Genomic DNA, 22,919 nt, shown 5'->3' with positions numbered 1-22,919 from the left:
TTCTGTGTGCTGATTCTAAATATGTAATTTAGTTTCATGTGAAAGAAGTCCTTGTGTGCTTGTGCAATATGTTATGCAAGTCATTGGAGAGACCATTTAAAAAAATTTCCCTGCAAGGAACTTGCTGAAATGCATGACATTGGTTTGTCTTCACATTAAGGAGTGCAGTGAGGGCAAAATTATCATCCTGTCTGTTATAGAAGTTGAGTTATGGAGATTTGAAGTTGCCGCTTCAGGAATGGCAACGAAAGTTGGTATACTGGTTTCTGGAGTGGCAACTTAGAAACCTTAACTCAAGTTCTATGATAGACAGCAGGATAATTTTACCCTTATTTCATTCCTTGATGTCAAGGCAAACCAATGGCGCACATTTAGCAAGCTCCCTGCTGCAAACTTTTTTGAAAGCTCCAAAAATTTACTTAACATATTGCATAAGTGCACAAGGGCTTGTTTTACATAGTTTACATATTTCGAATCAGCGTGGCAAAATATATGTTCCGTGAAGATTGCATACCTGACTTCATTAATCAAATTTTTTTTTAAAGACCAGGGTCTCCCTTTAAACGTCTGTTGTCAGTGTAATCACGAATTGTCTCCATGTTTCAGACTTCCGAGTAACGGGGGTATACTGTGAACATTTGCCGAGCCATTTCAACTAATCTTTTTGTTCCGGTTTTTCTTCTGCACAGTCCTTCCAAGATTTCACATGAAAACTGGATGTAACGAAAAATTGCTTGCAAAGGAAAATTGCAGCTTTTCTCAATTTTGTTATATCTAATATTAATTCTGTTTCCCCCAGGGATCATTTGGTTGAGTTTTTAAGTGACAAGAGCACATTTGTTTTTCCATCGTCATGGCTTTTGAATGATGCAACATCAGCATTTGCTTATTGGCCTCCGGCTAAAACAAAATTGGATGCCATCAAGGCAATGACCTCAAGGAAGCTGATTGATGAAAAATGGAGCCTCCATGAAGTTAGAGTCGTCGCCACAAAAGGTAATGTTTATTCTTAGCGAAATAATATTAACTGCTGACTGAGGTTTGCACGCCCGTTTAGATACCCTCAAGGAGGCACTGGACAGACTGACTGATGCCGAAAACACATCAAACCTCGACTCTGACACTGATCATGAGAGGCAATCTCGCACAGTTCGGAAGCGGCGCTTTCTGTCAAGCTCAGATGTAGAGGGCCTGGTGGTGGAGCCGCCACACCAGCTAAAAGGTACCCAACCCCTAGTAGAGTCTTCATTCTCAATGGTATATTCAAGAGCTGACTTGAACTGTTCACCACTTTTTGCCCATGTTATACTTGCAGTTTTCCTGCATGCATGTTTGCAGCGTTTATTGTTTAATTTTCAGAAATTCTCAGTATTTCACTCCCCTAGGCCTTCTTATATATGAAAAATAGTTCGCAGGCTGCCACCGCCGCCAACACCGCCACCTTCTGCGAGACCACAAGTGCGGCAGCCGTTGAGCCCAATGCCAACCCAGTCGCAGGCTCATTGTCGTGAACTGACAGGTAGGGAGGGCTACTAGAAATTGGCAACCTGATTTAAAATGCACTGTGAATATAACAAGTAAAAACTGTGCATTCAGTGGGTGAATCATACTTTAATTTAAACTGTAAGAATAGTTTTATGCCAAAGTTTACCTGTTGTTTCTGTACCGACTTTTAAAAGACATACATAGGTGCTATTAGGGGAACCATGAGAAGTCCATTCACTGCTTCCTTGACTGTGAGCTACGTATAGTACTTGAATATCAACACTTTAAATTCGTATGGAGCTGACAGGATTATTACGAGCAGCTGTCATGGAAAGCATTGCATGTAGTTGTACTTTGTAACAGCCTGCAGGGAACCAGAACTCCTCCCGGTTCCAGTGTCCAGGACAGAGACCAGCGAGGCTGCAATACCTCTGCTGTCAGCAACCCTAGGTCAGCAGCTGCCTGCGGTGTCTCCACCACCAGCAGCAGAAACAGCAGCACCACAGCAAAGTATGTTAGGCTACTGTTATTTTAAAGAATGACAAATTGCTTAATCTATAAAAAAATTATGTTCACTGTGATTAACCTGTTTGTCTTGGCACTCTAAAACCATACCTCAGTATTTATGAAATCTCTAGTTAGCAATCTCTATTCTAGTGAGCAACCAAGCAGACTTTGAGAAGCTTAACTTCAGTTGTACATAGAGAGGGCTGCTAGCAGACAAGGATACCGGGGTGTTTGAAACCAGCTGACAGTGTTTGAAACCGAGAGAAGCATAGGGGACCAATTTTATGATGGTTTCAATTGGTGAGAAATTATTAGCATAACCATATCAAAGATGGGAGATATATGGAGCAAAGAGCAGAAGAAAACCACATAATGCTGGTGAGATCTGAACCTATGACCTCAGCATATGTCGTACGGTGCTCTGCCTGTCGCTGCAGTAGTTGTCCAGATATGCATAAAAGTAGAAGGCTGGAGAAGTGATTGCCTTCTCCTCTGTTTTGTTGAAATCTTTTCTATGTAAAGGAAAATTGCACAACTAGTTGTAGACTGATGAACACAACAATGGAAAGACAAAACTTCCCGTATGCTTTACTTTGTTTCAGTGACCGTTGGCTTCTTTCATGGGCTGACAATGTGCGTATTCAACGGCAGGGCCGAGAAGTTGGGCAAATTTTGATGGGAGTGCATTCCTTGGGTGTTGCCTCGCAACAACCGTAGCATGACCAGATTTCGATGAGAAAGTGATCAAAGGGCCCTTTCATTATGTGAGGATTTTGTGGGACGAGAATAATGCTTACACTAGGATACTGTTTTATTTGCAGTGGAACCAAGCCAACCCGCGACATTGCAGGCAATTTTGGACGCAGTTCAAAACCTTCACCGACGTCAGATCTGTAAGAACAGCAAGCATATATTTCAATTTACAGTTAAATCATAATGTAAATGCATCTGTGTCGTGGTTTAATGGTTTCGATTTGTTTTGTGTTCCTGATAAAGATGACGTATCTCGAGTTCATTTTCCGAAGTTACAGGAAATGTTGTATCACCTAATACCTCTTCAGTCTTTCCAGAAAAAAAAAACTTCATGAATAGCCCTTTTTAACTGGAATAAATCATGTCGCAATGCTGTCAAAGATATATTGGCTGTACATTCAAAATGCGGTGATGACAACTCTGAGTAGCTTGCATGGCTTATTAAGAGGGTAGTAGTATGGCACAGCGTCTTTAGAAGTTCACAACTACACTGAGTGAAATTCAGTGGTAGCAATGCGAATCGCAGCAATGAAGATGCTCGAAATGTGAAGTGTCGACAGATTAGTTTTCTTTACTTACGTTGCTCACAGATGATCTTAAAAAGAGAAGTGCTTAAACATGTCTCTCCTTTACATTTTCTAGGCTTTGAAAAAGAAGTTATGAAAAAACTTGCAGACGTCCTCGTGACGGTAAATGACCTGCGTAAAGAGCAACGCAGCAGATCAGTTCAAGCTGCTGTAAGGCTGCCAGCAGACTGCCCTGGTTTGCCGGTAGTGTCGCTGGAGGCACTGATTTCTTTTGACACTTACCTGCAAGATGAGCAGCACATGCAGTCTTTGGCATGTAGTTAGTCCTTTAGAGCATTTTACTTGAGAGATCTAGCGTATATATATTCATGTAGGAACCCAACCCTTACAAAAATGTTTAGTAACATTCTTTAGAAAGTCTTTCGACAATTGTTAATAGAACCTATCAACATTGAATAGAAAGTCTTTTAAACGCCTTTGTACATTGTAGTAACAACCTATCAACCATCTTCCGACAATTGGCCACCGATATCCAAAAGACTCAAGTACATAGAAAGTCTTTATACTTCCTATCATCCCCTTATCGAGTTTGTATACACTTCCTACTGACCCCTTACCGACAATGTCTACCAACAACCTATAAACGGTCTTCCGACAATTGGCCACCGTTATCCAAAAGACTCAAGTACATAGAAATTCTTTACACTTCTTATCAACCACATACCGACAATGTCTACCAACACCCTATTGACGGTCTTCCGACAATTGGCCACCGTTATCCAAAAGACTCAAGTACATAGAAAGTCTTTACACTTCTTATCAACCACATACCGACAATGTCTACCAACACCCTATCAACGGTCTTCCGACAATTGGCCACCGTTATTCAAAAGACTCAAGTACGAAGAAAGTATAATTCCTACATCTACTTTTGGAAAAGTGTATGTTAACTACACAGTACAACACTTTTACCAACATAGTTTTATCACTTCAAAATCATTTTGTGAACACTATCCTGGAGTGCTTAAAGAATAATAGAAGCAAAATGCAAATTATTACATTTATTGTGCACAAGTGTACATACGCGCTACAACACATGCATGATGCATCAAAATATTTTATGGAGAACAATAGGGGAACAGAATATTGCCTTTGGCACACTTCTCCTCAGTTCCCTCTGAGTAACAATGACTGACACACAGCAATTGAAAAACATAACAGGTTTTAATTCACGATGTTTCGGCTGGAGGACCAGCCTTTTTCGAGTATAGTATAGCATTCGAAACAAAAGCTGTGTGCTTCAAATGCTGTAGTACACTTGAAAACGGCTGGCCCTCCAACCAAAACGTCGTCAATTAAATCCCGTTAGGTTTTTCTTACATATATACGAGGTGTTTCAGGGAAGACTAAGTAATTTTCAAAAAACAGGTATTTTGAGATGAATGTATGGCTTTTACAGCATAGTATTACCAGTGTTGGCAGGCACCAGAAAACTTGTGAAGAGTCTTACGTAGTAAGCTGGTTAGCTAATTTTTATTAATGAACCTTTTCACCATCAGAAACTTCGTTAAAACATTAAGTTGGGCTAGTTGGTAACGGCTTGAAGGAATCATAATCTTAGCGGTAAGAACACACACAACACCAAGACACACACACACAGGACACCCGCTAGACTTCAACTATCTTTACTGGCCACTTGTACGACATAAATATGTATCACTGAGCACACGCAGGTGCCTCGTCATCGGCATCAGGTCTAACTACACCCTCCCCTCTCCTCCAAGGCATACGGTTGCGCCGATAAACAATCCCTTTTTCTGCCAATGCCAGGGAGGGAGTGCTTACACACGTCACCCGCCTCTTGAATACGAAAGGCCTGGGAGCCGAGAAAAAAAGAAAGAGAAATTATCGAAGTCTTTCGTATTCAATAGGCGGGTGACGTGTGTAAGCACTCCCTCCCTGGCGTTGGCAGAAAAAGAAATTGTTTATCGGCGCAACCGTATGCCTTGGAGGAGAGGGGAGGGCGTAGTTAGACCTGTTGCGGATGACGAGGCACCTGCGTGTGCTCAGTGATACATATTTATGTCGTACAAGTGTCCAGTAAAGATAGTTGAAGTCTAGCGGGTCCCCTGTATGTGTAACTTGGTGTTGTGTCTGTTTCTTACCGCTAAGAATATGATTCCTTCACTATCAGAGTTAGGCGTCTAGTTGCCATTAGAGATTTGTAGCAGTTACATGCACTGGAGGGGTTTCTTTCCCTGTGTGCTTTCAAAAGCGCATGTATTTTCGCACGATGCAGCCAAATTTTGTCGAGCCACAGCGGCGAAAGTAATCATGTTTTGTACATTCCAGAAACTGATATGGCTACTGCGAAAAACTGGCTAAAAGTCTCTAACTGCAACCAGTTGCAAACCTGTGTCAGTTAAAAAGTTAATTATCAGAAATTAGTTAACCAGCTTACTAAATACACCTCACCGGCTTTCTGGTGTCTGCTAACACTGGTAATATTATGCAGCAAAAGCCATATTTTTGAAAACTACTTATTCTTTCCTGAAACACCTGGTGCATATAAATACTGCTCACTTTCCTGTACAACACAGAAACGAAATAATTTCTTCTGTAACATGAAAGTTCAATGAGCCACATAACAAACCCGTGGAAAAAAACTGCATGCATACACACACATCTGTCCAAAACAGCTAAAAAATCCCACACAGTGAAACAATGCTTACACTGTCTTAAGACCAACATTAAAGGCTGCAAACACTAGCGAATTAAAAGTCAAACAGATGCCAAACATATGCTAAATGTCCCCATGGATGTAGATATTAAGCTATGAGCTGATTTTAATAAAAATGCATCAGCACAGAAATGCTTAAGCGACTTTGTTGGTGCACTATCCTGACACTTGTCCTCAATATCAGGCAGCCTGCTTGTGGTTCATCATCATCATCAGCCTGCCTATGCCCACTGCAGGGCAAAGGCCTCTCCCATGCCTCTCCAATTAACCCTGTCGTTACTTGTCTGCATCACCAGCGGAAGAGGTAGCGTCCTAGTGATGAGACGTGCGCACGAACAGGTAGCCTCCTCCATGGCAGAATGCAGCAGCAAGAAAATTGCACAAGAAAACATTCAAAGTATACAGTTATAGTAACTTCTAATAGAACCAAACACGGAGAAGCAACAATCAGTTAAATGTGCACTAAAATGCAGCACTCCGAGCGAGTTTGATAAGGCTGCTGAGTAATAGCATAAGCAGCAGTCACAAGTCTAGAACTAAATGTAATGCGTCCTTGAACAAGAAAAAGCTATAACATGCTGTTGTGTTCAATTCTGCCCCCACATTCGAAGACTGAATGATATTCACAGGAACTGACATTAACGTGTTACACCTAATTAGGCTACCACGAAGAGATATTTAGCCATTCCAGTCATATGAAGATAACATGCAGGCCATTAAATATGAAAATTATTTTGTGTTTCTGATTTGTCTGCACAAAAATTCAGGCAGCTTTTGTTTTCAAAAGTGATGGCACAAAGACATTGCAATATAATGCACATGTTGCTGTAGATAATGTATCATTTGGAGCTATACCAGGTGTTAGGGGAAAATGTATGAACAAAGAGTACAAAGGTGAGCAAGTTCGTCAGGGCAAGAATGGCACACTCTAAAGCAAATGAATCAAAATATTAAGGCACACACTGCGTCAGATACAATACTTGTAAGTAAAGCTGCATAGAACTACAAGCGATAAAAGCCTCAGAAACGTGCCCCTAAGAGAGCAGCTGGACTGGTAGTTTTTTATTTGTCCCGCAGCACATCCCTCCAGTGCTGAGGCCTGCTCATATCTGTTTAAGTTAAGAATACAAGGGAAACAAGCAAACAAGTGTTCCAAAGAAGATAAAAATGTGCACTTAGGTTGTTCTTTAGGAAATTACCTGTCACTGATTGCAGCAATAAATACCTCGAGAAAGTAAATTAAGTTATTTACACAGCTTATTACAAACCTTGATGGCACGGGAGAAAGGCAACATCAAATTCATCGGTTCAAGTAAAGCCAGGGGTCTTGTTAAGGTCACAGCAATATTTGTTGACTTATGCTCAGCTAGTGTAATGCAATCAGTAACTGAACGTCGGCATGAATAAAGATAACAATGCACCAATACTCAATTCCAAATGCATTTCAACTGTACAGTGCAGTCAGTTGTGACAAAGGGAGTGTGAAAGAAAACCTCAGCAATGCTCATGACATATCGAATAAGCACCTTTCTTCTGTACAGCTAAAATACAAGTTTACAGGGTTTCATGTAATGCAAGGATAACCTGGTAAGGTATCAATTATTGATGCTGGCAACAAATATGCTTGTAAAGCAGAGTGCTCCACTTGAACGCCAATATTCAATTATGCATTGCCCGTTAGGCCATGCCTATCACATCACTGGTTCACTTCAAACATGCCATACCTTGTAAGAGGTAGGTACTGCTGAAGTAAACCTATAAAATTTATTTGCTGCTTTTAGACTGCTGTATAAAGGTCATGAAGCAGATAATTGTTTTAATTTGGTCTATACTGTGGTCAAGATATCCAAGCACGAGAGGCATGAGGGAAAAAACTATAAAAAGCATTTCACACTATAACACAATGCACTTGACTAGGGGAGTGCTTTCATGATGCCCGCAACATCTTTTCCCTTTCTCTTGGTCTTCTTTTAAAAGAAAAAAAAAAACGAAAGAGAGAGGGAGCCTGGACCAGATTTTTGGCAGGCTAAAAAAGACAAGGAAAATATACCCACTTGTCTACCTATCCTTTTACAAGTGGCACATGCTTAATATCCAGTGTCAATGGCTGATAGGCTGAACCAGCAGGTCTTGATGTCATTTGCCTCTGGTTGAGGTAGCATTGGCTCGATGACAGATGAAAGCTGGTGCAAAAGTAGCGTGATGATACCGGTGGAGCAGCTGTACAGGGCTTGACTGCGGGTGCATTTGAAGAAAGGCTGCATTAGAGCCATGCTTTTATAAACATCACAGAAGGCACATCCCATTACAACCTCTAGCTGTTCAGTCCAATGTGTTCATGAGTGGAGGCTAATGATTAATTACCTATGCCTCCAATAGTTAGCAAAAAAATGGTTTACAAAGCTTGTCATACTTTTCTTAAAGCTATTATTCGCGAATCACGTTATACTTTTATCGCTTCAGACTGAAAATGAGGGAATGACATAAATGTAGTGAACGTAAAAAAATAAAATGACAACAAACCTTCCATTGTGCGATTACCTCAGCTGCACTGCAATGGAATGGTTCTGCTATTTTTAATCGTCGTTTCGTTGACCAGAACTATCAAGAAACACAGCACTTGATGTGACTGCGACGTAGAACGGGCAATGCTCCTTATCCAGTAAACACTCAGGCAGCAGAATCAAAAGACGCACGCCGCTACAAGCACTTTTCGTTCTTATGGTCTCCTTTTCACGCGCTGCTCCTGTTCACTCGGAATAACGAATCAAGCAGCACCCCATAGTTCTCGGCGTGCAACCAAATTCTATCACATAACTCGTGCGCCGAGGAGCTGACGGGTTAAAAGGAGCGGCGGGTTAAAAGTTGCATAGTTGGCAAGCGAGCGTGTCAGAACACCTTCTCTCTGCAAACGATCGCGTGGTGCCCGCATTTTGCACCTCACTGCGAACAAGGCGTGAAGACCAACCCAAATGCATTCGCAGCCCTCAATCATACCCCCGACACATCGCAGAAGTCATTTTCCAGTTCTGTACTTACATTTGTCAACGTTCACGGCAAGCCGTTTCTTCTATCGGGCATCGGGCGCCGGCCGCTCTCGGCGTGGTTGCGTGCAGTACGTCAGGGCAGTTTTTGAGCACTGCGTGCGCGTAAGAACGTCTTCCGCAGCACTGGAGCCATCTGTCACCTTCCGAGTTCAGTCACACTACCACAACACTAACGAGGCCACACATTTAACACAAACAAACTGAAGAAACGCACCCAGAACTTCACAACCGTCGCACCCCGTCAACAAAGAGTCGTTTCAGCGTCCTGAAAAAGATAGTGTAGCGCGCGGCCAACATGAGACTCGCAATCCGCCGCCAGCGAGCGGAAAGGTGGCGCTAATGTCGCCTAACTTTACACGCGTTAAAAAAAGAATTGATAAAGCCCTTTTTGCCACAAACTTGTTGCATTAAACGACAAAATATTTTGTTTCAATTACAAAGTCAGCAACTTGGAATGATTGAGGTTAAAAAATGCGACTACTCACAACCATCTGTTTCTGGCGGCGCTGCTAACGAAACCTTGGAAAACCGTGCAGCATGCCGGGCAGCTACAGGCGACGCATCTGGGGCCAGGAAAGCCGCAGCCGCTGCACGGCTGCACTGTCTGCCTAGTTCTAAGGCTATAACTCAGCTCCCCGTAACTGCGTCGCAGAATAAGGAATGATGATGACGTTGCCAAACGCTACGTGTTTCGGTTTTTATTTTCGCATATTGTGTGGCTTAGCGTACTCTACACAGCTTGGCTCATGCGATTAAGTGTACGTGTGTGTGTGTACGACGCTCTAGCGTGACGCGCGAAACTTTCAAGGCTGCGCTGCAGCATCGCCTCTGTTTTGTGTGTGTTTATATCACGTCATTGGACACCTTGCACGCTCTTTGCTCGAGCGAGCCCCGCCGACAGTCGCGCTACCGTAGTCTTTTTGTGTGCTTCCTTGATTGCTTTTTGCCTCTGCCTTACGCGGTCCTCGGCTCGGCCTCACGTCCGCTGATGGCAGTAAGAAAAGGCGAAGAATGAACACATGCTTTCGCGCGTCTACTCCGTATGACTACGTTAAAACCCAACACTTTATTCCAGGATTCCTTAATCATTGCATTACGGGAAGATAGAAAATACAGCTATCACCACGTTTTCCCTCGCCACAGCTTCGTATCGTGTTTGCGTTGAAGGAGATGCAAGTGAAGATGCGGAATAGGCACTGCGCCTGTGCTTTAGCGGTGCTCAAAGTGGGGGCTGCTCTCACCCTAGCTTTTTCTATACTGGAAGCTCCTCTGTGGCTCAGTACTAGCGTAAAATGTAACAAGTCAAGAATGAGGGCTTATAGTGCTCCAATTGACGTGCACCTTCCTCATGCAAAGCCCTTGTTACCGCAGTTGAGTACAGCGGGCCGCGGTTACCTGTTTTGTTTCTCTATACTTCTCTTTATAGTATCGGCCGCCGAACATGAATAAAAATTAATATTGCCTTGCCTGAAATTTCGCATGTACAGTCGCCGAGGAACGAAGCAACTTGAGTTCTCGAAGCTGTAAGCCTGCACACGTTACACAGAATTTACTCAGAGCGCGAAGCGGTGCGGCCCTTTTCGCGCGGGGTTTTTCAGTCCCGTGCGATCAGCCATTGCTGGTCGCTCGAGGAGGAGGGTAGTGCGAGGGTTTAAATTGGGTGCTCCCACGTGGAGTGGCATAAAGTGTACCGGGCACTTTTGCATGGCGGGCAGTGTGCAGGGAAAGTGTGCTTGCGGTGCAGGTTCAGGAAGCTGGTGATATAATTTGGGCGCCATTTGGGCTAGCGAGAACGTGTCATTCAATGAGTGTGGAAACGCATCGGTGCAATGCTAAACTTGAATTTTTTTGTAGCTCGCAACAATAATCCCTCTGAAACCTCAGAGCGAAACGCTCTTAATGCTAGTGTGTTTTAGCACCGTCGTACGGTACATCACTGTTCAACTGCACGTTAAAATATGACCTATCAAGAATTACAACAATAGCAACACCAACGTGTTTCGAATTGGCAGAGTTGTTGTACAGCTCTGCTGAAATTCTTTGTTAGTTCTGAAATGTTAAATCTGTTTAATGACTGCCTGACTACAGAATTTAAGGACGAATACGCAGCAGAAAGCATTGTTTTCGTGTAGAATGAGCCATCAGCGAAACTGATTCGTTGTAACGAAGTCATCATTGCGCTTAGGTAACACAATCACTATCTCCTATTTTTTCTTAAAGTTCTTTTAATTTCCTTGAAGTGTGAGGCAATAATACTTGAGTATTCTATGAATTCATTCACTTTGTACCAAAATTATTTCGTTTGCTGGTAACTTTTTTCGTAGACTTCATACAATCAAAAATTGTCACTAAATGTCTTCAATTCAAGGCACGTTTCTGAATTTCGGGATAAATGTTCTCTTATGAACTTTGCCCTTTTCCCCGCACTCGAAAATGTGAAAGCAGTAAAGCTAGTATTGAGAAAATTGAACTGAAATTTCTAAAAATCCACAGCGTGCTCGGCTATGGGAATGTGATTGCAAATTTTTGTTTGTTTCGTCTTCAAGGTTAGTTAAGTTGCCGCTTTGAAGTTGTCGGCTACAGTACATTATTATTTTAGGCTTTTATTTGTTTATTCGCATCACCAAAATGCTTTCTCGGTTCGTAGTATATTTCTATTGACAGCAGTATATAAGCAGTAAGAAAATTGTATGAACTTTCTATCAACAAATGTTGATAAAATTGCCCTAAGAAAATGTGACTGCAAATGTTTGTTTCGTGTTCAAGGTTGCTTTAGTTGCATTGACATGTTACGCTAGAGTACGTAATTAATTTGGGCATTTATTCTCATTATAAAACGTTCTGTCGGTGTCTAGTATGTTTCTACTGACAGCAGTACATAGAAAGCAGTAAGGAAATTGTATGAACTTCCTATCAACGAATGTTAATAGAATATGCTCGGCTAAGGGAATGTGAGTGTAATGTTTGTTTCGTGTTCAAGGTTGTTTTAATAGCTTTGAAGTGTTCGCCTACAGTACATGATTTGAGGCATCTATTCGCATGACCGAAAATGTTTTGTCACTTTCTAGAGTATTTCTGCTCACAGCAGTCCGTAAAGAACATAAAGTATTAAAATGGAATATATCTTTTGTTTTAAAACGTTTTCCCATATCCTGATTACATTCCAAACGCATTTGCTGCGAATAATGTTGGTCGCTTTTCGATATAGTGAAATTGTTGACTAGCTGCAACGGATTCCACCATGTAATCAGGTAAGATGTCGTCACGATTATGCGAACAAAATAGTGTTAATCACCTCGAACGCCATGCAGTTTGTTCATTTACTTCTCTGAACGTGTCAAACTGCACCCAGAGTTTCTAGTAACTTTCTATTGACAGGAGTAAATACAAAGAAGTAACAGTCTACCAACTTTGTATTGACAAAGGTACATAGAATGTAAAAATTAGTTTCTAGTAACTTTCTATTGAGAGGAGTACATACAAAGAAGTAACTTCTACCAACGTTGTATGAACAATTGTTGATAGAATGTAAAAGTTGCTACAAGGTTACTAGAGTCAATAGAATGTTAATACAAATTCTAAAGAAAGTTGATATCCATTTTTGTAAGGGTTCTCCGCAAAGAGCTTTTATGTCGGAGGCAGTGTGAGCAACAACTAAATTTCAGAGAAAAAAATTGAAGCTAAGGAAAGCTTGTTCGCGGGTGTAGACACTTTATTATACAAACCTCAGCTATTTGTTTCAAGTATTGTTAAAAGACTATAGCCACCTCATTTTAGTTGCGTTTTCTTCTTTCAAATGATGCGTTAGACGTTAAAATACATGAATGGTGTATTTTGGTTTCTCATGCGCTCATGCTTTTTGGGTTTCATCAATTGAACGATGGCTGGGATGTGTGGTGGACTTTTAGGTTGCTCGAGGCATGAAGAAGAAACCTGCAATATTAACGCTGATACATAGTTTTAATTGACTACAACACCTAAACCAGTCTGCTTCAAGAGCTGGGACGACAACAAATGGCATATCAGTAGTTATATTGAAACTTTTTTCACACCACATGTGACCTGACGGCCAAATACATTTCACAGCCGTCATTTGGTTGTGAAACCAAAACATCATCCAGAAGAAATGCAATTACAATTTATATAATGGTCGTATATGTGAATACACGTGTTGATCCATGTATATTAAGGTCTAAGGTATCAGCTGAAAGAAAACACTCAAGCAAAAATTTGGTGTCTATAGTCCTTTAATTGGTATACCAGAGCTGTACCTGAAGATAGACTAAACACGCATACATTTCAACAGTGTGAACTTAGAAAAATCTATGCACATAACCCTTTCTGCGGTTGAGGCACTTGGCAGGGCCAGCACGTCTACATGAGCGTAATGTGCTTGAACTTCAGTGCAGCCTTTTTCTTTTTCCAGGTCTCATATTTTGCATTAAAAGGGGGCACAGATGCAAAGGCTGCTGTGCGGCGAATTTTGAAGGCAACAGTAAGCAAGCCTGTTGCCCTGCAGTGCAGCTGGGCAGGCTCGAGGGGCCTAAAGCATAGCTTTAAGAGCCTCAGCAACATTCTGAGCCTGCTTCTTGGTAAGTAATGCCGTCCATAAACTGGAATAGTGTGCAGTGGTGGGAGTGTACAGCCCAACTACTACTAAGTACTACTACCTTAAGAGCTATGTGCAGCATTCCTCAGTAAGGCTGCTCGGCTGCTGACCCGAAAGACGCGGGTTTGGTCCCGGCCGCAGCGGTTGAATTTCTTTGGAGGAGAAATTCTAGAGGCCCGTGTACTGTGCGATGTCAGTGCACGTTAAAGAACCCCAGGTGGTCGAAATTTCCGGAGCCCTCCACTACGGCGTCTCTCATAGCCTTAGTCGCTTTGGGACGTTAACCCCCATAAACCAAACCTCAGTTAGGCTTAGCCAGTCATCAACATTGAGCGTAGGCAAGGGATAGGCACAAAGGAAGGCGTGGAGAGAAGGTCAGGCATGTGCAAGTGTGAGCCTTTCCTTTTCTACCACTGGGAAAACCCTGCAGTGACTACTTAAGGCTCCATGCAGGTACGGGGCTCTCTAGACTATATGAGCATTTCGGTGAGCATAAGGTCACAAATGAAAGTGCTTAGTTCGCGAAGACTTAGCTCGTCACGTAGCCAAAACTGGAATCGAGCAGAAATATCACTCCCAGGCAGCAATGCATGCAGCAGAGAGGAAGTGTAGTGCTTGGGACGCTGCACGTCAATGTGAGGCCAGAGCCAGCTACTGTGTGGCGGGGGTGTAGAGGATGAATGCGCTTGAAACAAGATTATATACCTTGATCAAACTGTAGATGCTGCCAGTGTAGAGACAAAACGACATGCCTCAAACATGCAGCGCTGCATGCTGCCGATGGTATTGCTGAATTTTGCATTGAAAGTGAGCCTTAGAACTTTCGACCCAACAGCTGAGTCTGGAAGTAATGTAAATTTCATGCTTACTCTGATAAAATTTCTAAGAAAAATTTGGAAATGGGTTGCAATCAATATTATTTTTATTTCTAATTTTCATGGCAGGTGCATAATTGTGTTGTACTTCGACATAATGTTGACAGAAGAATGAAGTGGAAAAAGGCTCTGAAGATGTAGCAGTTGTGTGTTCAGGCTTTTCGAACTCTTCTTTCATTTCCATTTCTGCAACATGCTGGCTAACCTACCTCAGATATCTGTTTCAGTGTTGTGACAGCAAATGTATCTCCATGTTGAAATACCTGCTTATTGGTTTAGTGGCATTAATTAGTAAAAGACAAATCATTGTGTATGCAGAGCCTCCTAGCTTTACCAGAAATGTCGAAGTACATGGTGGTGCAGACATTTAGAGCGTGCATTGACAGCAAATTTTTCAGAATGTACAGCACATGCACTCATCCCTTGCGATAATGGCTGCAATGCTTAACGCGGTGGTAAAGGCACGGTGTGTATATATGGCATCAGCAAATCCAACCCCATGGAATTCTAATTACCATATGATCTCGTATAAGGGCTGCAGCCATAAATGGGGTGCCCCTCGTTTTGAACTACATAGTTAAAAACATGGTTATACGTTATTTTTTTAGAATTCATGTAAGGACCACACCTTCCAAATTCACAGCCCAAATTAAAAAAAAAGTGCACCCCTTTCATGAGTTTATACATTATCACAACTAAATTTTATGCAGAGGCCTGTACTTACACACTGATTTTAGAGCGCAGCTCTTTGGCGTCCGTTCCTGGGTTTCGCGTCGTCGTCGGCGTCGGCCTCGTAACCAGCTCCGCCCCCCTTTCATCCCCCCAGCGCTATCGGCGTCAGCGGCATCAGTCAGTCGCTTCTATCTCTTCCCTCCTCCCTTTATCGTGTTGTCCGCTTGCTGCGCGCGCTTCTACCCCCATCGTTTGCCGCTGGGTGTACACGCCGCCCCCCTTCCCCCTCTTCCTGCGAGTCTCCGGTTGTCAAAGCGCCGGCTCGAACTTAATTCCTTTCTTCGCTCCTCCTCCAATGCAACCCCTGTGCGGTGGCAATCAGAGAGCCAGATCGGTGGCGGCGGATCTGTATATGTGCACCGCCCGAGCCGAAATTGCGAATACGTGTGAAAAAAAAAATTCTGTGATAGCGCATACATGTGTTGCTCGATTTCTTTGCCTCAATCTATCGAAAAGGTGAAACAGCTTATTTGCTGCGCTCAAATTTCGCATTAGGAAGTAACGTAATCGTCGGTATTTTTTTTCTTTCAGTGCTTTACATGAACAATAACTGTTCAGCTTGTCCTGCAGCCACAGTTTGTGTTCTTAGCTTTTTCTTTAGTGAAGCATTTCATACAATTTGCAGTGTGTCTGTTTCTTCTGAAAGTTCATTTATTGCTGATTTGTTTTGGTGTGCGTATTTGTTAATTTTATGGCATTGGTGTGCATGTACTCTGTTTTGGCAGGTGCAACACGCAGATTGTTTGACACCACAGAAGCTTGTGTCGCAGATGCCACGAAGAGGTGGCTGATGTTCGCGGGGGACCAGGAAGGGGGCTTGGCTGCAAGGCGTCATGCAGCCTTAATGGCTGCATCCAGCACTTAAATATTCTGTGTATACAAATAAATGCATGAAGTAAACGTACTACCTGATTTTGGCTGTGTATTTAGTAGTGCTCATCTGTTGTCTGTAGAGTACAAAACAATATTCCGGATAGATGTGCAGAACGTAAAGCATGGGAACATTATTGCAGCTATACAAGCTAATCAATTGCAAATCTAGGAATAGGTGGTTATGCCTCACTCGTTCATGGAGCATTGCAGCGAGTCTGCTTGCTTCTGGAACGTCGATATCTACTGCCCGAGTACAGGGCTGTTCAATGAACAATGGTTTTTTTCTGCCTTTTGATGTTGTTAGTCCCATTTGAACCCAAGGTTTGTTAATTTTATATGGCAGAAATTTTTACTACAGCATTTTCCGGGCTCTTTTTTTCCAGTTTATCTGAAAAACATCCTTCATCGAGATGACCTCGTGATTTGTCTGTTGCTGTTTGTCCAAGTCGCTGCAGATTTATCTCATTCAGTGCAGCAGTAAGAATAAAATATGCAACTGTAGATAAGATTAACAGCATAACAAAATGCATTTGCAAAGTGTTCCAACAGTTATTGAATTCACGGTGCCTCACCACATTTGAATATTGCTGTAAATGTGGAGCAAAAAAGATGCGTACAGACTGGCAGATTTACAAAAATGTGCAATTGTTAGATGACTGGTCCAATATAGTACTTTGCACCTTTCTTTGCAGAAGCCTTTTGCAGCAATGCAATCAGCTGCTGTACTGTTGCATTTTACACCATGCTGCCAAGTGGCGATAATGGTGTTTTTTGAGACCATCAACTCCTAGAAGGGATTGTATATGTTTGAGATGTTTGGCAAGTGGTGGCCCCAAACTGCTTGCAGAATACCTCACAGAATGGACCAGGGAGGGCTAGAAGCAGCTGCAGGTACTGAAAAAACAAGGTGCTAGGAAAAAGCTAGAATATTAATTGGCCAATATGATTGGCCTACATGCAAAGAAACTGCTTGGATTCAACGTGGTGTTAGAGTACAGGCCCTATGATGGCCCAGGGCATTTCCAATGATTGTCCATGCTTGGCCTTCCTTACATTAGCCAATGGTTGGCTTGTCACTACATCCAAGCACGAATTTTGATTGGTGTCCAGTATTTTGCCAATCATGGAAGCATTGGCCACTGATGATTTGCCTTGCTTGGGCCAATAAAATTCTGCTGCTTGGGATATGTTATCTGGAGGGTATTGGAGAGTTTTTGTAAGATTTTGATGGCTGCTGAGTGGGCCCTTCCTTCTGCAAAATTTCGAATTGCTGTTTTGGAGTCACTTATGATGTATTTGGCAGTGGTGGAGGTAATGGCTCAAGCTATGGCAGCTTCTTCGGCCTCCTCCGGAAATTTTGTTTTATCTATTGTCGCCGATGCAAGGGGAAAACCTCGATGATGGACAACTGCCAGAGAAAAGGCGTCTCTGTCCGCATGTTCTGCCACGTCCACGTGCGCCGTGTCTTTCTGAACTGAAAATCTTTCGTGAAGTTTTTGTGCCCTAGCCTTTCTTCTGTCCGTACCGTAGTGTGGATGCATGTTTTTGGGCAGAAGAGGGACTGTTAGATGTTCGTGCAGGTGTCTTGGAATTGGCAAGGTGTGTGTACGGATTCCTTCATATTGTATTCCTGCTTTCTTTAGGATGAAACGTCCCGTTTCAGTGCCTGATAGTCTTTATTTCAGGCAAATCTGTTTTGGTTACTTTTTAAAAATTGATTATAAATATGTTGTCACTTTCATCTTACATTACATTACTGATAGTTAGAGTTATTTTATTTCAATAACAGCATAAGCACTTTTTAGTGCACTTGAGTGCTGCTCAAATGCATTTGAACCAGTGCAACCTGAACAAGCGCCACCTAGTTATGCATCAGCTCCAACATCAAACTGCTGAGAGTTTGCCCTTTTGTTAAGAGGTTAATTCACACATATCCCGTCGATATAGCTCATAACATGGTAATGATCGGCTGAATTGAATCTTAATTTGGTTTTCAGAACGTTTCAAACTACCGTAGCTTTAATCGTAGCTTTTATTGTGACTGCTTTTAATCGATTAGCATTGTGATTAACATCTTATAATCAGGTACGTCTATGGAAAAAGCCATTGCTGAGAGAGCAGCTAAGCCGATGAGGCCATAGAGCTAATATACCAACTGATGAGGCCGATGATACCAGAAATGATGCCTTTGTTATCATTGCTAAGCAGACAGTTTTACAATATGGGGTAATCCGGAACATTTTCCATTGCAAAATTTAATGTGCATGGCAAATGTGAGCAACGGACTTCGATGGTAAAACGATCATTTTCCTTCTGACGTACTGCTTCAGGTGTGAGTAAGAAAATGTTCAAGTAATTCAATTAATTTCATAGAAAACTACGTGCTGTAGACTAACGCTCAGTTTGTGTATAGTATGCGTTTCTCTCTCTCTCTCTCTTTCTTTCTTTCTATCTTCCGCTCAGCGACAGCGGCGGCAAGCCACACATCCAAACGGGCATCTAATTATTCAGCAACAACAATAAAAATCACCGATAACGTTTGCTGATTAGTAGCAATAATTACAGCAACTAAGCTGGGCCACTTTTGAGCGTTTTCTTTTTTTTACGATACTTCTACTGCTTCTACAGAGCGCTAAATTTCGCTCGGCACTACGGAGTTCGTCTGGCAACGCGGGTCCTCCTCACGATTGAGAGTTTTTCTCATGCGTGTGGTAACAGCGTCGCTTTCCGAAGGTGGAGATGTTTATGTTTCTGCTCAGGCGGAACGGCGACAATGTTACCTTCGTCCGGCTATTTTAGCCAGCTGCCCTGCCCTTTCTTCGCGTCGGGTGTCTGCGAGCGGCCGCACTGCCACTTCAGCCATGACAAAAAGGGTGAGCCCCACCGTCCGGCGACCCTGCGCGATTTTTCACTCGAGCAAATAAAAAAAAGCACTGTGTTTTGGCCGAGACGTCCCTTCTCAACGCCACTGATGCGCAAACCGCACCACGCGGGACGAGCACCGATGTCTCCCTGTGTTGAGGTGTGGTCTAGCTGAATTAGCTTCGGCCCAGGTTTCCCTCGAAGAACACGCCCGCAACAAGCCCGCAGCAACTGAAGGCGGGATCGGCGGGCCTGTTGTTTCGAGGACCGTTTCGCGAACAAACTCGAAAACAAACATTGCTTCTACAAGAAGCTTCTACAAGAAGCTTCTACACACACGTTTCCCTCAGCACGAACCTAAAGTGGAACCTGCAGAAACTCGGAAGCCTATAGCTCATTTGTGGACAGCGTCTCACCTGTTGTAAGATTTCGCTCGCGAGCCAAAAAATGCAGCGAGCCCGAAAGAAGCCCAGAGAGAGAATAAATGCGGCTGAAATATTACTAGCGCAGGCTCTAAACCTTTAGCGCCTCGGTTGGAGCGTACCGAGCGATCGAGTAGCGCTGTAGGGATGAACGTTTAGCTTAAGTGCAGCTAAAGCTGCCTTGGCTTTTGAGTGTTGGTGAAAAAGCGTCCTTTTACCGTCTTCTGGGGTTCTTAAGGCGCCGCTGAGGGTGTTGTCAGGTAGAGGCAGCCGGAAGAGTTAGTCAAACTCGATGGCTATACGGTCTCTGTACAGCTAGTTACGAAAGCGTCTCGGAAATGTGCATTTGGTGCGGTGGGCTCTGACATGCCAGCACGTGTTTGCGGCTTGGCCGTTCGAGGACAGCTTTTTGTGACACTTCCATTGATAAGGCCTGAGTATCATTTCGCGAGTTGCTGACGGGGTGCACATGCGTTTTTAGTACCAGTGCGGAGAGTTTTATTATTCTGCAGTACTGCCCATCTCATACTTGTAGTGGGCATAGATGAAGTGATGTGTAGTTCTGCATGTTTAACTTTCTAAAGCTTATGACTAAGCTCACAGAACTGTTTACCTTGCCTGTATGGTTTTCCCGTAGTCTTCCCATTCCCTTTAACTCGTGCGTGTTGTCACATGTAATTATTTCCTACTGCATAAAACCGATTGAATTAGTTTATGAGGAACAGACCATTGTCATGGTTAAACCTGAGTTATAATCAATTTTTTGGAGACTGCAGATTAGTTTGTGGAGTCTATAATTTAATTTATTCGTGAAAGTGCCCGACTTCAAGGCTGACTTCAGGTTAATCATGTCTTGTTTTCTAAACTGAAAAACAAATTCTCACTTCAGCTGTTTTGAATTTACCTTGTGTTTGACGTATCATAGCCTCAGTCGCTTATGTGCCAAAAAATCAAATATAACTTATAGTCGGAAACAACAGAATTCCTCCGTAACAGAAATGTAGTCCGTTGTTAAACTTTTCTTGTTACCTAAACAATAAGCTAATCGCTAGAAAAAAAATTATCAGGTAAAAATTTTTGATACCTGGCTTGTTGGCAAAGTCAAACATTAAAAAGCTGACTTCGTTTACTGTTGTTATTGGCTAGCACAGTAATACGCGACGCCTTGCACCGTCGTCCTGTGTTGCCAACTGCTGTTTTGTAAAGTTGTATCGTACTGTAGTAACCAGTAGTAACTAACTGAAAAGTTACTGAACCGAAGTGCTTCACTCGTTATATTGTCGTAAGTAAGTGCTACTACAAATGCTTGTTTCCAACCTGAATAAATGATGGACCTGCATTCAGTACTATTTTTTAAACTATCAGCATAAACCCACTGAAATTATAAAATTTTGCATGAAATTGCAATTTGCTTTAAATCACGTGAAATAATGAGAAACACTTAACAGTGCAGTTTCCTGTGCTACCAATAGAGTGACAAGAAAAAGTGGAAAGGGGTTAATGGAAAACATGAAGTGTAAGGTCTGCTCCACGCTCGGTGCTTACAAACAGAATGTGCCTACAGGTACTGAGTGTTTGTAAAAGGTGTTTCTGCTGTATGTTGGGTCAATTTTGTATGCTCCTTGCAAAGAGCTGAGAGAATTAAATGGTTGCAATGTCTTTCATACTCTGTATGCCTCGATCTATCCAGCTCGGGATAGCTTCTGAATTCCAGCTCTGTGATTGATAAGACTACTGATAACACATGGTGCCTTAAAAGAGATACTGAGGGCAAACTGAAGTTGGTCTTATCAATAGGGTGCCGTAATCTAATCACGAAGAGACACTTTAATAGGAAACAGAGCTTTTACAAGGCAGAAAAGATAGCAGAAAAATAAAAAAAACAGATGGCGCCACCATCGGCAGATTTCGCAACTAAAATGCATGTGCAACACTGATTTTTGGGCACAGATTCTCGAGGCTATGGTGCTTCGCCATTCATTTCAAAGCGATGATTCCGGAATCCCTTTCGGTGTAGACATCTCAAGTTTGAATCGACCGGCTGGAATAATATTTAAGTGCAATTTTTTCATCGATAAATGCGTCTTTTGCTACTGGACAAATGTCAACCTAGCCTGAAAAGCCAGAGAATCAATTTTTACTGGGAAAAATAATTGGATGGATCTTTCCTCAGTGTTGCTTTAAGGATTGCACTAAAGGAATTCGCTCTAAAAAGGTATAAATCCCTTTGTGCAAACCTTGAGGGCTTGTAGTGTTACCATAAATGTTAATTAAAGGAAGTTTAGTGAAAATTTATTTTTTAGATAGCACGAATAGTGCGGAAGCCTAAATGTGAACTTCACGTGGAGACACTCATGACTGGCTATTACGTTGCTGGCTTGGATTTGGTACACATAGACTTAAGGGCCTGTGAACAAGTTTTAGTCCTAAATTTCATGACATTGTGATGGCATTCAAGGAAAACTGTGTTTTAATAACCTTTTTAAAAGGCTGTGCGTAATTGTCTGGAGGTGTGAGTGAAAGGTCTAAGAAAGATGTGAAATGCTTACAGTGTTACAGTTGTGGCTACATTTTAGGACCTTGCAAAAAAAAACTATCGTGATGACAAATTCTGGTAACTTTTCTGTGATTACTTTTGTGAGTACTGGTAAATTCGGCTGAAGTAGACTCCAGCCTGCTTTTTTGTGTAGGTTGTGACTAGTTTTATTTGGGCCTAGCGGATTTCCTGGCTTCTTGTAGCATGTAGCAATATAAGTATATATATGGGTTTGGGCCGGGCATGTAATGCGAAGGCAGGATAACTGCTAGTCCTTAAGGGTAACGGAGTGGATTCCAAGAGAAGGCAAACGTAGCAGGGGGCGGCAGAAAGTTAGGTGGGCGGATGAGATTAAGGAGTGTGCGGGGATACGGTGGCCGCAACTGGCAAAGAACAGGGTTAATTGGAGAGACATGGGAGAGGCCTTTGCTGTGCAGTGGGAGTAGTCAGGCCGATGATGATGATGATGATATATATAAATAAATTTACTGCTGTATTTTGTGTTCCACCTTCCGTATTGTAACCCACTACCCTCTGCAATGCCCTCGGGCCGTGAGGGCAATGAAATAAATGAATAAATAAATAAACAAACAAATAAATGTGAACACTGTGAACAGTGATCTTGTGGTGCCAGAAAACAAAATGTTACATTCTAACCGCTGATCATATTCACTTTCTGGAACTTACATATGTAAACTCAAGAACCACTTGACAGCCCTCCAGATTTAGGTGTACATGTAGCCACCTCTTGTGGTCAGGACGTGCCAGAATGTGCCAGTGTTCCTTTTTTACTTTTCTCCAGCAGTGGAATGGCCGCTTAAATTCTGGCAGGGCACTGAGATTGGAGGTACTTGAGCTGCCGTTTTTGTTCTACGTTGCTTTTTTTATCATGATGATCATCATCATCATTTATTTTCCCTTAAAAGCTTCATTGGGGCATTACATAAGGGG

The 22,919-nt window shown here is 42.4% G+C and overlaps 1 pseudogene; it reads left to right on the top strand.

Moving 5' to 3' along the window:
- The first annotated feature begins 18,847 nt into the window (after positions 1-18,847).
- LOC149356505 (uncharacterized) overlaps positions 18,848-22,919 on the top strand; it is a 51,355-nt pseudogene continuing 47,283 nt past the window's right edge.

Source organism: Amblyomma mixtum, chromosome 3 (assembly GCF_055824585.1).
Source record: "Amblyomma mixtum isolate Tamu chromosome 3, ASM5582458v1, whole genome shotgun sequence".
In the NCBI taxonomy this organism is placed as follows: domain Eukaryota; kingdom Metazoa; phylum Arthropoda; class Arachnida; order Ixodida; family Ixodidae; genus Amblyomma; species Amblyomma mixtum.
Note: the sequence above shows the minus strand (reverse complement) of the source record. Positions and strands in the feature narration are given on the sequence as shown.